General features: G+C 45.1%; 1 protein-coding gene across 2 annotated transcripts in view; it reads left to right on the top strand.

Moving 5' to 3' along the window:
* The first annotated feature begins 311 nt into the window (after nt 1-311).
* Nucleotides 312-12,814, top strand: part of NLGN2 (neuroligin 2) — a 363,757-nt gene continuing 351,254 nt past the window's right edge. The window contains exon 1 of one of the 2 annotated variants that reach the window (XM_082255097.1): nt 312-530. The gene's annotated coding sequence lies outside the window, so the exon portion shown is untranslated. The remainder of the gene's footprint in view (nt 531-12,814) is intronic. The other variant, XM_082255096.1, reaches the window with a different exon arrangement.

The following is a 12,814-nucleotide window of genomic DNA, read 5'->3' as shown; positions in this document are numbered from 1 at the left end:
ACCCAGAACTGACAGCAACATGTCCCCCCACATCTCATAGACACCCCCCCCCCCAAGACTGATATTAATGTATCAGCATTGGCACATTTATTAATTGAGATATTTTATGTTTGACCCCCCCCCTTTAGACCCCCCCATAATTGCCCCCCCATAATTGCCCCCCCCTTAGTGACCCCCCAATAAGCAGCGGTAGCTCAGGACTTCCCTGCTGCTCCCCCCTGCTCCTGAACCCTGACAAAGCTCCCTTCTCATCCCCCCCTATAGACAATCTGCATTCTTCCTCTCTGGCTGCTCCCCCCCCTCCTCTTCCTCCTCCTCCTCCTGCTCAACAAAATGGTTTTTCTTCTGGCAGCGAGAAGAAACAGGGGCTTGTGAGACTGCTCCGCGCTCGCTCCCATTACAGCACTATTCCTGCATGGAAATGAGCTGACAGTCATCGACACGCACACAATACGGACTATCCATTCCAGGGGAATATTCCTGCCCATCCATCCGGAGCTCATCCTGCATCCTCCTCCGTGTACACCGAGGTGAGCTGAACCCCCTCAACCATCATCGTCTCCAACCCCCCCAACCCAGTCCAACAACCGCTAACCTGCTCCCCTTCCTTCATCCCCATCTATCTCATCCCCACCGTCCATTCCTGACCTACATTCCCGGTGGAGGCAGCAATTAAGCCGTCATGAGCAGATAGGACTGGGAAAATCCGAAGCAGGTGCACAATATGGCATTATGGTTTTTTTTGGGGGGCTCTGGATTAATTTCTAGGCTATTCGTGACTTGGGGGGGGTACGACTTTACTCATTGCCTTAACCCCCTGCATGCTGAGCGTGGTGGTGCCAGTGCAGTCACCCCCCCCCCCCACCCCCTTGTTCCTTGATTAAATGGTGGGTAGGGGGGTGTTTGCAAGATGGAAACCCTTTGGGGTTCTATGTTGGATAGGCTTGTGGGGGCAGCTAGGCTGAGGTCTCATTCATGTGACGGTTGGGGATAGTGGAGGGGGGGGGGGATGCTGATGTCCACAGATTATACCCCCCCCCCCACCCGCCATCCACCCTCCCCGTACATCTTATCACCCATATGCTTGGCATACATCTCGGGGCCAGAGGACCCCATCTTGGAGGTCCTGCCTTGCCATTTCTCTACCTGCAGGCAAAATAAAAATACATTAAGTCCCTAGAGGGACATTTCTGCATCTGCACCAGCTGAGTGTGAGAGAAGAGGGGGGGGGGGGGGGAGACTTGGTGAAAAGAGAGGAGGAGGAGGATGGGGGGAGATACAGGATGGAGATAGAGGTGGGAGAGAGGCGATGGGGAGATAGATGGAGAGGATGGAGAGATTTGGGGAGATAGGGGTGCCATTGAGGATAGGGGGAGATGGTGGGGGCAGGGTTGGATGCTAAACCAGTAAAAGGGGTCGATGGCTGAGATGGAAACGATGGAACGTGGGAAAAAAAAAAAAAAAGCGACAGAGATTGGATAAGGAGACATGGAGGAACGGTGGACCAGGAGGAGGGAGGGAGGATGGGAGAGAGAGATATGGGAAGGATTGGTGTGGAAGCACCAGGCGGACAGAGAAAAAAAGGGGGGCCATGACACCGAGGAGCATGCCGCTACCGCAGACCTTATACAATTCATTTTAATTGAATTATATCATGCAGACTTTAGGATCTCAAATATGGCGGTCGCTTCCTATCTCTCCCCCCTGGTGCTCCTGATACCCTCCGTCGTGCTTGCTGGGGGATTAACGCACAGAGTGTGGCCCTAACGCACAATACAAATGTGGCTGCTGTATAAAACGATGAGCTGTGATACATCAGGTTCCCCTAGCGTGTATGTGATACATAGGGGTTCAGATAATGTGATATATCAGGTTCCATTAGTGTGATACATCCGGTTCTAATAATGTGATATATCAGGTTCTGTTAATGTGAAACATTGGGTTCAGGTTTGGGTCTGGTTATGTTAGTGTGATAGCTCAGGTTCCATTAATCTGATATCTCAGGTTTCATTAGTACACCTAGTTTTGTTAGCTTTTATACATAAGGTTCCGTTACTATAAAACATTGGATTCCATTAGTGTGATACCTTGGTTTCGTTAGTTTGATACATTGGGTTCTGGTAGTGTGACACATTGGGTTCCATGAGTGTGATGCATTGGGTTCTGGTAGTGTGACACAATGGGTTCTGGTAGTGTGATGCATTGGGTTCTGGTAGTGTGACACATTGGGTTCCATGAGTGTGATACATTGGATTCTGGTAGTGTGACTCATTAGGTTCCATGAGTGTGATGCATTGGGTTCTGGTAGTGTGACACAATGGGTTCCATGAGTGTGATGCATTGGGTTCTGGTAGTGTGACACATTGGGTTCCATGAGTGTGATGCATTGGGTTCTGGTAGTGTGACACAATGGGTTCTGGTAGTGTGATGCATTGGGTTCTGGTAGTGTGACACATTGGGTTCCATGAGTGTGATACATTGGATTCTGGTAGTGTGACTCATTAGGTTCCATGAGTGTGATACATTGGGTTCTGGTAGTGTGACACATTGGGTTCCATGAGTGTGATACATTGGGTTCTGGTAGTGTGACACATTGGGTTCCATGAGTTTGATACATTGGGTTCTGGTAGTGTGACACATTGGGTTCCATGAGTGTGATGCATTGGGTTCTGGTAGTGTGACACAATGGGTTCTGGTAGTGTGATGCATTGGGTTCTGGTAGTGTGACACATTGGGTTCCATGAGTGTGATACATTGGATTCTGGTAGTGTGACTCATTAGGTTCCATGAGTGTGATGCATTGGGTTCTGGTAGTGTGACACAATGGGTTCCATGAGTGTGATGCATTTGGTTCTGGTAGTGTGACACATTGGGTTCCATGAGTGTGATGCATTGGGTTCTGGTAGTGTGACACAATGGGTTCTGGTAGTGTGATGCATTGGGTTCTGGTAGTGTGACACATTGGGTTCCATGAGTGTGATACATTGGATTCTGGTAGTGTGACTCATTAGGTTCCATGAGTGTGATACATTGGGTTCTGGTAGTGTGACACATTGGGTTCCATGAGTGTGATACATTGGGTTCTGGTAGTGTGACACATTGGGTTCCATGAGTTTGATACATTGGGTTCTGGTAGTGTGACACATTGGGTTCCATGAGTGTGATGCATTGGGTTCTGGTAGTGTGACACAATGGGTTCTGGTAGTGTGATGCATTGGGTTCTGGTAGTGTGACACATTGGGTTCCATGAGTGTGATACATTGGATTCTGGTAGTGTGACTCATTAGGTTCCATGAGTGTGATGCATTGGGTTCTGGTAGTGTGACACAATGGGTTCCATGAGTGTGATGCATTGGGTTCTGGTAGTGTGACACATTGGGTTCCATGAGTGTGATGCATTGGGTTATGGTAGTGTGACACATTGGGTTCCATGAGTGGGATGCATTGGGTTCTGGTAGTGTGACACAATGGGTTCCATGAGTGTAATGCATTGGGTTCTGGTAGTGTGACACATTGGGTTCCATGAGTGTGATGCATTGGGTTCTGGTAGTGTGACACATTGGGTTCCATGAGTGTAATACATTGGGTTCTGGTAGTGTGACACATTGGGTTCCATGAGTGTGATGCGTTGGGTTCTGGTAGTGTGACACATTGGGTTCCATGAGTGTGATACATTGGATTCTGGTAGTGTGACTCATTGGGTTCCATGAGTGTGATGCATTGGGTTCTGGTAGTGTGACACATTGGGTTCCATGAGTGTGATGCATTGGGTTCTGGTAGTGTGACACATTGGGTTCCATGAGTTTGATACATTGGGTTCTGGTAGTGTGACACATTGGGTTCCATGAGTTTGATACATTGGGTTCTGGTAGTGTGACACATTGGGTTCCATGAGTGTGATGCATTGGGTTCTGGTAGTGTGACACATTGGGTTCCATGAGTGTGATGCGTTGGGTTCTGGTAGTGTGACACATTAGGTTCCATGAGTGTGATGCATTGGGTTCTGGTAGTGTGACACATTGGGTTCCATGAGTTTGATACATTGGGTTCTGGTAGTGTGACACATTGGGTTCCATGAGTGTGATGCATTGGGTTCTGGTAGTGTGACACATTGGGTTCCATGAGTGTGATGCGTTGGGTTCTGGTAGTGTGACACATTGGGTTCCATGAGTGTGATGCATTGGGTTCTGGTAGTGTGATACATTGGGTTCTGTTAGTTTGATAAATAGGTTTCGTTAATGTACGTTGGGTTCCATTAGTGTGATACATTGAGTTTCCTTAGTGATACATTGGGTTCTGTCAGGCTGTACATTGGGCCCCTTTATTGCTATACATTGGGTCTCATTAGTGTGATACATCTGGTTCCATTACCAGGATACCTCAAGATCTGATAAGCTTGCCATACATTATACAATTTTCTTGTTCAATTTCCTTTAGATTTACATTCAGCTATGTAGTTCAAGGGCCGGCCTGATTCCTTTCAACATTGAAAGTGTTTAGGTGTGACCTCATATTAAATGGTTTTGGTAAATCTAAAGGAAAGTTGTAGAAGAAAATTGTATAATGTATGGCCAGCTTTAGTGTTATACATCGGGTTCCATTAATATGCTACACCTGGTTCTGTTAGTGTTATAGGTTGGGTTCCATTAATGTACTACACCTGGTTCTGTTAGTATTATACATTGGGTTCCATTAATGTTCTACACCTGGTTCTGTTAGTGTGATACATGGGGTTCCATTAATGTGCTACACCTGGTTCTGTTAGTGTTAAAGTTTGGGTTTCTTTATCGTGCTATACCTGGTTCTGTTAGTTTGATACATCTGGTTCCAATAGTTTGCTACACCTGGTTCTGTTAGTATGATACATTGGGTTCCATTAATGTGCTACACCCGGTTCTGTTAGTATGATACATTGGGTTTCATTAATGTGCTACACCCGGTTTTGTTAGTATGATGCATCGGATTCCATTAATGTGATACACCCGGTTCTGTTAGTATGATACATTGGGTTCCTATAATCTAAAACACCTGGTTCTGTTAGTATGATACATTGGGTTCCTATAATCTAAAACACCTGGTTCTGTTAGTATGATACATTGGGTTCCATTAATCTAAAACACCTGGTTCTGTTGGTATGATACATTGGGTTCTATTATTGTGATACACCCGGTTCTGTTAGTGTGATACATCAAGTCCCATTAATCTGTTACACCTGGTTCTATTAGTGGTATACATTGGGTTCCATTAATGTGCTACACCCGGTTCTGTTAGTATGATACATTGGGTTCCAATAATGTAATACACCCGGTTCTGTTAGTATGATACATTGGGTTCCAATGTTGTAATACACCTGGTTCTATTATGCCTCGTACACACGCGTCGATAGTTGGCCGTGAATTTTCGGCCAACGTCCGATCGGCAGTTTTTCGGCTTGTTAGTATGATGCTTTCGACAACCGACTCCGACTTTTCGGCCGAAAAAAATCTGGTGTGCAGGCTATGAAAATTTTTGTTGGCCGTCACCACAACGGCCGATTTTCCGTCAGTCAGTACAGATTTCGGCAGACAAAAATCTGATGAACAAGACTGGGCATGCTCAGAGAAGAAAAAACACATGGAAAGTAAACCAGCACATGACATCACTTCTGAAGTAGATTTTTGTTGGCCGAGAAAATTAGTGTGCAGTCTAGGCACATTCCAACCAACACAACAACATTGGACAAAAGTCAGCCGATCGGTTGGCCGATAATCGTTGCGTGTGTACGAGGCATTAGTATGATACACCGGGTTCCATTAATGCGATACACCTGGTTCTGTTAGTGTTATACATTGGGTTCCATTATTGTACTACATCCGGTTCTGTTAGTATGATACATTGGGTTCCATTAATGTGATACACCTGGTTCTGTTAGTGTTATACATTGGGTTCCATTATTGTACTACATTTGGTTCTGTTAGTATGATACATTGAGTTCTAATAATGTGCTACACTCGGTTCTGTTAGTATGATACATCAGGTTCCATTATTGTGCTACATCCGGTTCTGTTAGTATGATACATCGGGTTCCATTATTGTGCTACATCCGGTTCTGTTAGTATGATACATTGGGTTCTAATAATGTGCTACACTCGGTTCTGTTAGTATGATACATCGGGTTCCATTATTGTGCTACATCTGGTTCTGTTAGTATGATACATTGGGTTCTAATAATGTGCTACACTGGGTTCTGTTAGTATGATACATTGGGTTCCATTATTGTACTACATCCGGTTCTGTTAGTATGATACATCGGGTTCCATTATTGTGCTACATCCGGTTCTGTTAGTATGATACATCGGGTTCCATTATTGTGCTACATCCGGTTCTGTTAGTATGATACATCGGGTTCCATTATTGTGCTATATCTGGTTCTGTTAGTATGATACATTGGGTTCTAATAATGTGCTACACTCGGTTCTGTTAGTATGATACATTGGGTTCTAATAATGTGCTACACTCGGTTCTGTTAGTATGATACATTGGGTTCTCTTAGTGTGATATATAAGGTTTCCTTCCTTGCCTTCTGTTGATCATGGCTGTGAACACAAGTTGGTTACCTCGTGGCTGTATTAAGCTGCCTATTGCATGTGGGGGGCCCTGGACTGTTAACCCCCGATGTGTGTTCCCTACCTGGTGGTTTCCTGCCCTTCCCACAGCTCCCACACAAGACTCTCCTCATGCTGCTTTTCCACTGCACTCCATTTTTTCTTTAGCCGGAGAAGAGTTTTACATTATATTTATGTTAATTGGTTGGTTGGTTGGTTGGTAAGTTATGACTTTTTTACTGCTCATCAACTTTCATCCATTGGAAAGTGTTTTCCTTATTGCAGATATCCTCTGCTAGGTACTATGGTATACTAATGACACAGTTTTCCTGCAGACATCCTTTTGAATATTACTATCTCCTGAAGAGGTGAACATTGCTTCACGAAACGCGTCGAGTTTTAGGATATCAGCTGGCTATTTTTTTTTTTATGCATGTATGCTATTATACAATTGCTTACTATTTCTGGATGTACTTGTAATTTTAACATGATTTTATTTATGTACGTGAATAAAAACTTGGATTTTTTAATAATAAATTGATTTGTTTTGGTTTGGCGCAGCTCTTGTAAAGTCCCATGGGCAATTTTTTTGTATATGAGAGTTCCCACATGCTTAGGGGCTGAGCTGCTCCCATATCTATGGTACCTTGGGCCTTTGCATGATATATGAGGTTCTGTAAATGTTACACATTGGGTTCCGTAAGTGTGCCACATTGGGTTCCTTTGGTTTGCTACATTAGGTTCAGTTATTCTGATACATCAAGTTCCGTTAGTGTGGTACATCAGGTTCCAATAATCTGATATACCTGGTTATGTTAGTTTTTTATATATCTCGGGTTCATTCGTATAATACCTGAGGTTCCCGTATTGTGCTATATTGGGTTTAATTAGTGCAATCTATTGGGTTCCGTTAGTGTAATACATTGGGTTCCGTTTATGTGATACAAAAGGTTCCATTAGTGTGACACATCAGGTTCCGTTAGTGTGATACATTGGGTTCAATTTATGTGATATTTTGGGTTCCGTTAGTGTGATACATTGGGTTCTGTTTATGTGATACATTGGGTTCTGTTTATGTGATACATTGAGTTCTGTTAGTGTGATACATCAGGTTCCGTTTATGTGATACATTGGAATATGGTATTGTGAAAGATTGAGTTCTAGAAGTGTGATACATTGGGTTCCATTTATGTGATACAAAAGGTTCCATTAGTGTGACACATTGGGTTCCCTTAGTGTAATACCTCAGGTTCCGTTATTGTGACACATCAGGTTCCGTTAGTGGGATACATTGGGTTCCGTTTATGTGACACATCAGGTTCCGTTAGTGTGATACATCGGGTTCTGTTTATGTGATACATTGGGTTCCGTTAGTGTAATTCATTGGGTTCCGTTAGTGTGACACATCAGGTTCCGTTAGGGTGATACATTGGGTTACATTAGAGTAATTCATTGGGTTCCGTTTATGTGACACATCAGGTTCGGTTCGGTTAGTGTGACACATTAGGTTCCGTCAGTGTGATGCATCAAGTTACATTAGTTTGACACATCAGGTTCCGTTAGTGTGATAAATACATAGTTCCGTTAGTGTAATACATTGGGTTTCGTCAGAATGATACATTGGGTTCTGTCAGGATGATACATTGGGTTCCATTACTGTGATACATTGGGTTACGTTTACGTGATACACTGGGTTCCATTAGTGTGATATATTGGGTTCCATTAGTGTGATATATTGGGTTCCGTTTATGTGATAGATTGGGTTCTGTTAGGGTTATACATCAGGTTCCGTTAGTGTGATAAATACATATTTCCGTTAGTGTAACACATTGGGTTCCATCAGGTTGATACATTGGGTTCCCTTTGTGTTATACATTGGGTTCCGTTTATGTGATAGATTGGGTTCTGTTAGGGTGATACATCAGGTTCCGGACCGTTAGTGTGACACATCAGGTTCTATTATCGTGTTACATTGGGTTCCGCTAGGGTGATACTTTGGGCTCTGTCAGGGTGATACATTGGGTTTTGGGAATGTGATACATTGGGTTCCGTTAATGTAAAACATTGGGTTTCGTTCGTGTGATACATTGGGTTCTGTTAGTGTGATACATTAGGTTCTGTTAGGGTGATACATTGGGTTTCGTTCGTGTGATACATTGGGTTCTGTTAGGGTGATATGTTGGGTTCCATTATCCTAATGCAGGGAGTTCCGTGTGATGGTGTGTGTAGTCAGTACCAGCCAGCAGGTTGTCTTGTGTAGACGGTGGCGGGATTGCACCCTATATGTTGGGTGGGCATCTCCTGCCACTGCAGGACTGACTTGTAGAATCAGCAGCCCGGTGGATGTGCCTTAGGGCCCGAGGTAAAGCTGAGTGGCCTATAGCGTAATGGGAAGAATTATGGTCCATTAATAATTAATCTCCTGTGTACAGTATCAGTGCAGCGTGGGAGGACGATGCACACCGCATATTCTCCGGCCTCTGTGGATTAGAATACAATGGAATGATTGTCCTAGATTCCACAGAATTCTGCGTTATGCCATGCCTTGTATTATAGGTGGCCCAATTCCGGCTAAAGATACACCGGCCAGTTGTAGCGGTTATAGTGGCACCCCACCCAAAACGAATATTTCAGTGTTTGGTGAATGCTGGATCTCTGGACATCTATTGTGCCCAATATGAAGGGTTCACTTCCCACCATCCCTGCACTGAGTTCCTGGGTCTGCACACCTGCTGTGTCCATTATGAGGGGTTCCCACCATCCCTGTGCTGAGTTCCCGAGTTTGTACACCTGCTGTGCCCATTATGAGGGGTTCCCACCATCCCTGTGCTGAGTTCCTTGGTCTGCACACCTGCTGTGTCCATTATGAGGGGTTCCCACCATCCCTGTGCTGAGTTCCTGGGTCTGCACACCTGCTGTGTCCATTATGAGGGGTTCCCACCATCCCTGTGCTGAGTTCCTGGGTCTGCACACCTGCTGTGTCCATTATGAGGGGTTCCCTCCATCCCTGCACTGAGTTCCTTGGTCTGCACACCTGCTGTGTCCATTATGAGGGGTTCCCACCATCCCTGTGCCTAGTTCCTGGGTCTGTACACTTGATGTGCCCATTATGAGGGGTTCCCACCATCCCTGTGCTGAGTTTCCGGATCTGTAGACCTGCTGTGCCCATTATGAGGGGTTTCCACCATCCCTGTGCTGAGCTCCCAGGTCTTTACACCTGCTGTGCCCATTATGAGGGGTTCCCACCATCCCACGGGGTGTATTAGGTGTGGAGAGGACTGTGTGGGGAGTAGGGAGAGGAGTGTGCACACAGTAAGGCAAGGAGTGTGCAGTCATTAGGGAATGAGTGTATGGTCAGTAGCAGAGATGTATAGTAACGAAGTAGAACTACTTAAGTACTGTACTTAAGTACCGAAATGCGGTATCTGTACTTTCCTAGAGTAGAATTTTTTTCTCCTACTTCTACTTTTACTTCACTACATTTTTTCGATGATTTCGATACTTCTACTCAAGTATTTTTTTTTTGTGCTGCATAGTTACTCGTTACTTTTAAAAAGATTACCACTGCCAGAACAGTAGATGGCAGGTTGCATAAAGCTCAAAAAAATGTGTATAATGTCATTTGTAAATCAGCGCATACGAAAATAAAGGCTGTGTATAATAAAAGCTGCTATACCAAATCTTTCCAATAAAAAGAAAATATGAAACAAACAAATAAATGGTGCTACAGCGCTTAAAGTGCATCAAGAAACTACTAACAAACACAGGTTAATCATTTGAATAAATCATTTGAAATAATAAAAAACAATATGATGTTCAAACTTTTGACTTCTTTCTTTAATAACTACATAACACAGTACTTGTACTTCTACTTTCAGTACTTGAGTAGAAATTTTTTTTCAAAACTACTGGTACTTTTTACTTTTAGTACTTAAGTAGCAAATTTTTTGAAAAAACTACTTGCAATACTTAAGTAAAAAAAATGTTGAATACTTTAGTACTTCTACTTAAGTAACTTTTTCTGCGAGCACTTCCACTTCTACTCAAGTCACTTTTTGATCGAGCACTTGTACTTTTACTCAAGTAGAAATTTCGAGTACTTTATACAAGTCTGGTCAGTAGGGAGAGGAATGTGTAGTGAATAGAGAGAAGAGTGTGCAGTCAGTATGGAGAGGAGTGTGCGGTTAGAGGGGAGAGGAACGTGTGGTCAGAAAGTGAAGAAGGGTCCAGTAAGAATGGAGAGAATAGTAAGAACAGTAGAGAGAGGAGTGTGCAATCTGTAGGAAACGGAGTGTGTGGTGGTTAGGTGTGGAGAGAAGTGTGCAGTCAGTAGAGAGAGGAGTGTGTATTAGGAGTAGAGAGGAATGTGTATTAGGAGTGGAGAGGAATGTGTAGTAAATAGAGAGAAGAGTGTGTAGTCAGTAGGGAGAGGAGTGGGTCCCAAGCTGGAATTTGTCCCCGGTTTTGTCCCCACTTTGCAGGGCCGATGCGCACTAAACTGGGGCAGGGGGGCGCCCAGGGCCGGCCCTACCATAGGTTCCACTTGGGCTATAGTTGGGCTGCCTCCGGAGGGGAAGGGGGGGAGCAAGAGCCGCCTGATTACAAACAGCAAAGTTCTTCTGCTTAGTGCTTACCCGGCGTGGGCGCTGCCATACGAAGTCCTGCCTCCTGGACCGGCTCCTACCTATGGTAGACAGCACACTGGTGACGTCTATCATACGAGCCGTTCCAGGAGGTGGGACTTCGTATGACAGCGCCCACGCCAGGTAAGTAGAAGAACTTTCCTTTTTGTAATCAGGCAGCGCTCTAATCCCCATGCACTGGTCACTCTGCATTGGATAGAGGCACTGGTCACTCTGCATTATTGGGGGCACTGGTCACTCTGCATTGATGGGGGCACTGGTCACTCTGCATTGATGGGGGCACTGGTAACTGCATTGTTGGGGGCACTGGTAACTGCATTGTTGGGGGCACTGGTCACTCTGCATTGTTGGAGGCACTGGTCACTCTGCATTGTTGGGGGCACTGGTCACTCTGCATTGATGGGGGCACTGGTAACTGCATTGTTGGGGGCACTGGTAACTGCATTGTTGGGGGCACTGGTCACTCTGCAATGTTGGGGGCACTGGTCACTCTGCATTGTTGGGGGCACTGGTCACTCTGCATTGTTGGGGGCACTGGTCACTCTGCATTGGATGGGGGCACTGGTTACTCTGCATTGATGGGGGCACTGGTTACTCTGCATTGATGGGGGCACTGGTCACTTTGCATGGGATGGGGCACTGGTCAGGCTGCACGGGATGGGGCACTGGTCAGGCTGCACGGGATGGGGCACTGGTCAGGCTGCACGGGATGGGGCACTGGTCAGGCTGCATGGGATGGGGCACTGGTCAGGCTGCATGGGATGGGGCACTGATCAGGCTGCATGGGATGGGCACTGGTCAGGCTGCACTGGATGGGCACTGGTCAGGCTGCATTGGATGGGCACTGGTCAGGCTGCATTGGATGGGGCACTGGTCAGGTTGCATGGGATGGGGCACTGGTCAGGCTGCATGGGATGGGCACTGGTCAGGCTGCATTGGATGGGCCCTGGTCAGGCTGCATTGCTGGGCATTGGTGAGGCTGCATTGCTGGGCACAGCTGAGCCTGCATTCTTTATGTAGCACGCTCCTGAGTGCTACTTAGCCCTGCATTCTTTATGTAACGCACTCCTGAACTCTACATCCTGTTTTTTTATCTATCTTATCTTCATAACATTTGGTAGTCATATCTCAAGTAGTATCTTTTTTTTTTTTTTTTTTATCTCATGGACAAAAAGTGAGAAATAACCTATATATCATAAATCATTCCATAAACACATACTACATACGCTGCATATATCATTTGAGGAAAATATGCTTATAAAATAGTTTACCATTTGCCAATAAAAAATGTCCCCGGATTTCATTTTAAAAATCTGGTCACCTTATACTAGAGCATTCTCCCTCTTGGGAAGGGATTCACTATTAGGTGGTCTATGTCCAATTCTCCATGTTAAAAAAGATACCACTAGAAGGGTGGAATGTATATTTACCTTTGGGGACTTTACTGATAAGAAGTTGAATTCCCTTTTAGACCCCAGTGTAAGTTAACTGGTGTGGCCCTCCACCATATGTAGCTGTTATGTCAGAAAGGATTAAACTCCCTAGAGAGTATCCTACCGCTGCTGGGGTTGAAGGGCAGGGGGCAGG

This window comes from Pelophylax lessonae (assembly GCF_965119305.1).
Source record: "Pelophylax lessonae genome assembly, chromosome: 4".
Taxonomy (NCBI): Eukaryota; Metazoa; Chordata; class Amphibia; order Anura; family Ranidae; genus Pelophylax; species Pelophylax lessonae.
Note: the sequence above shows the minus strand (reverse complement) of the source record. Positions and strands in the feature narration are given on the sequence as shown.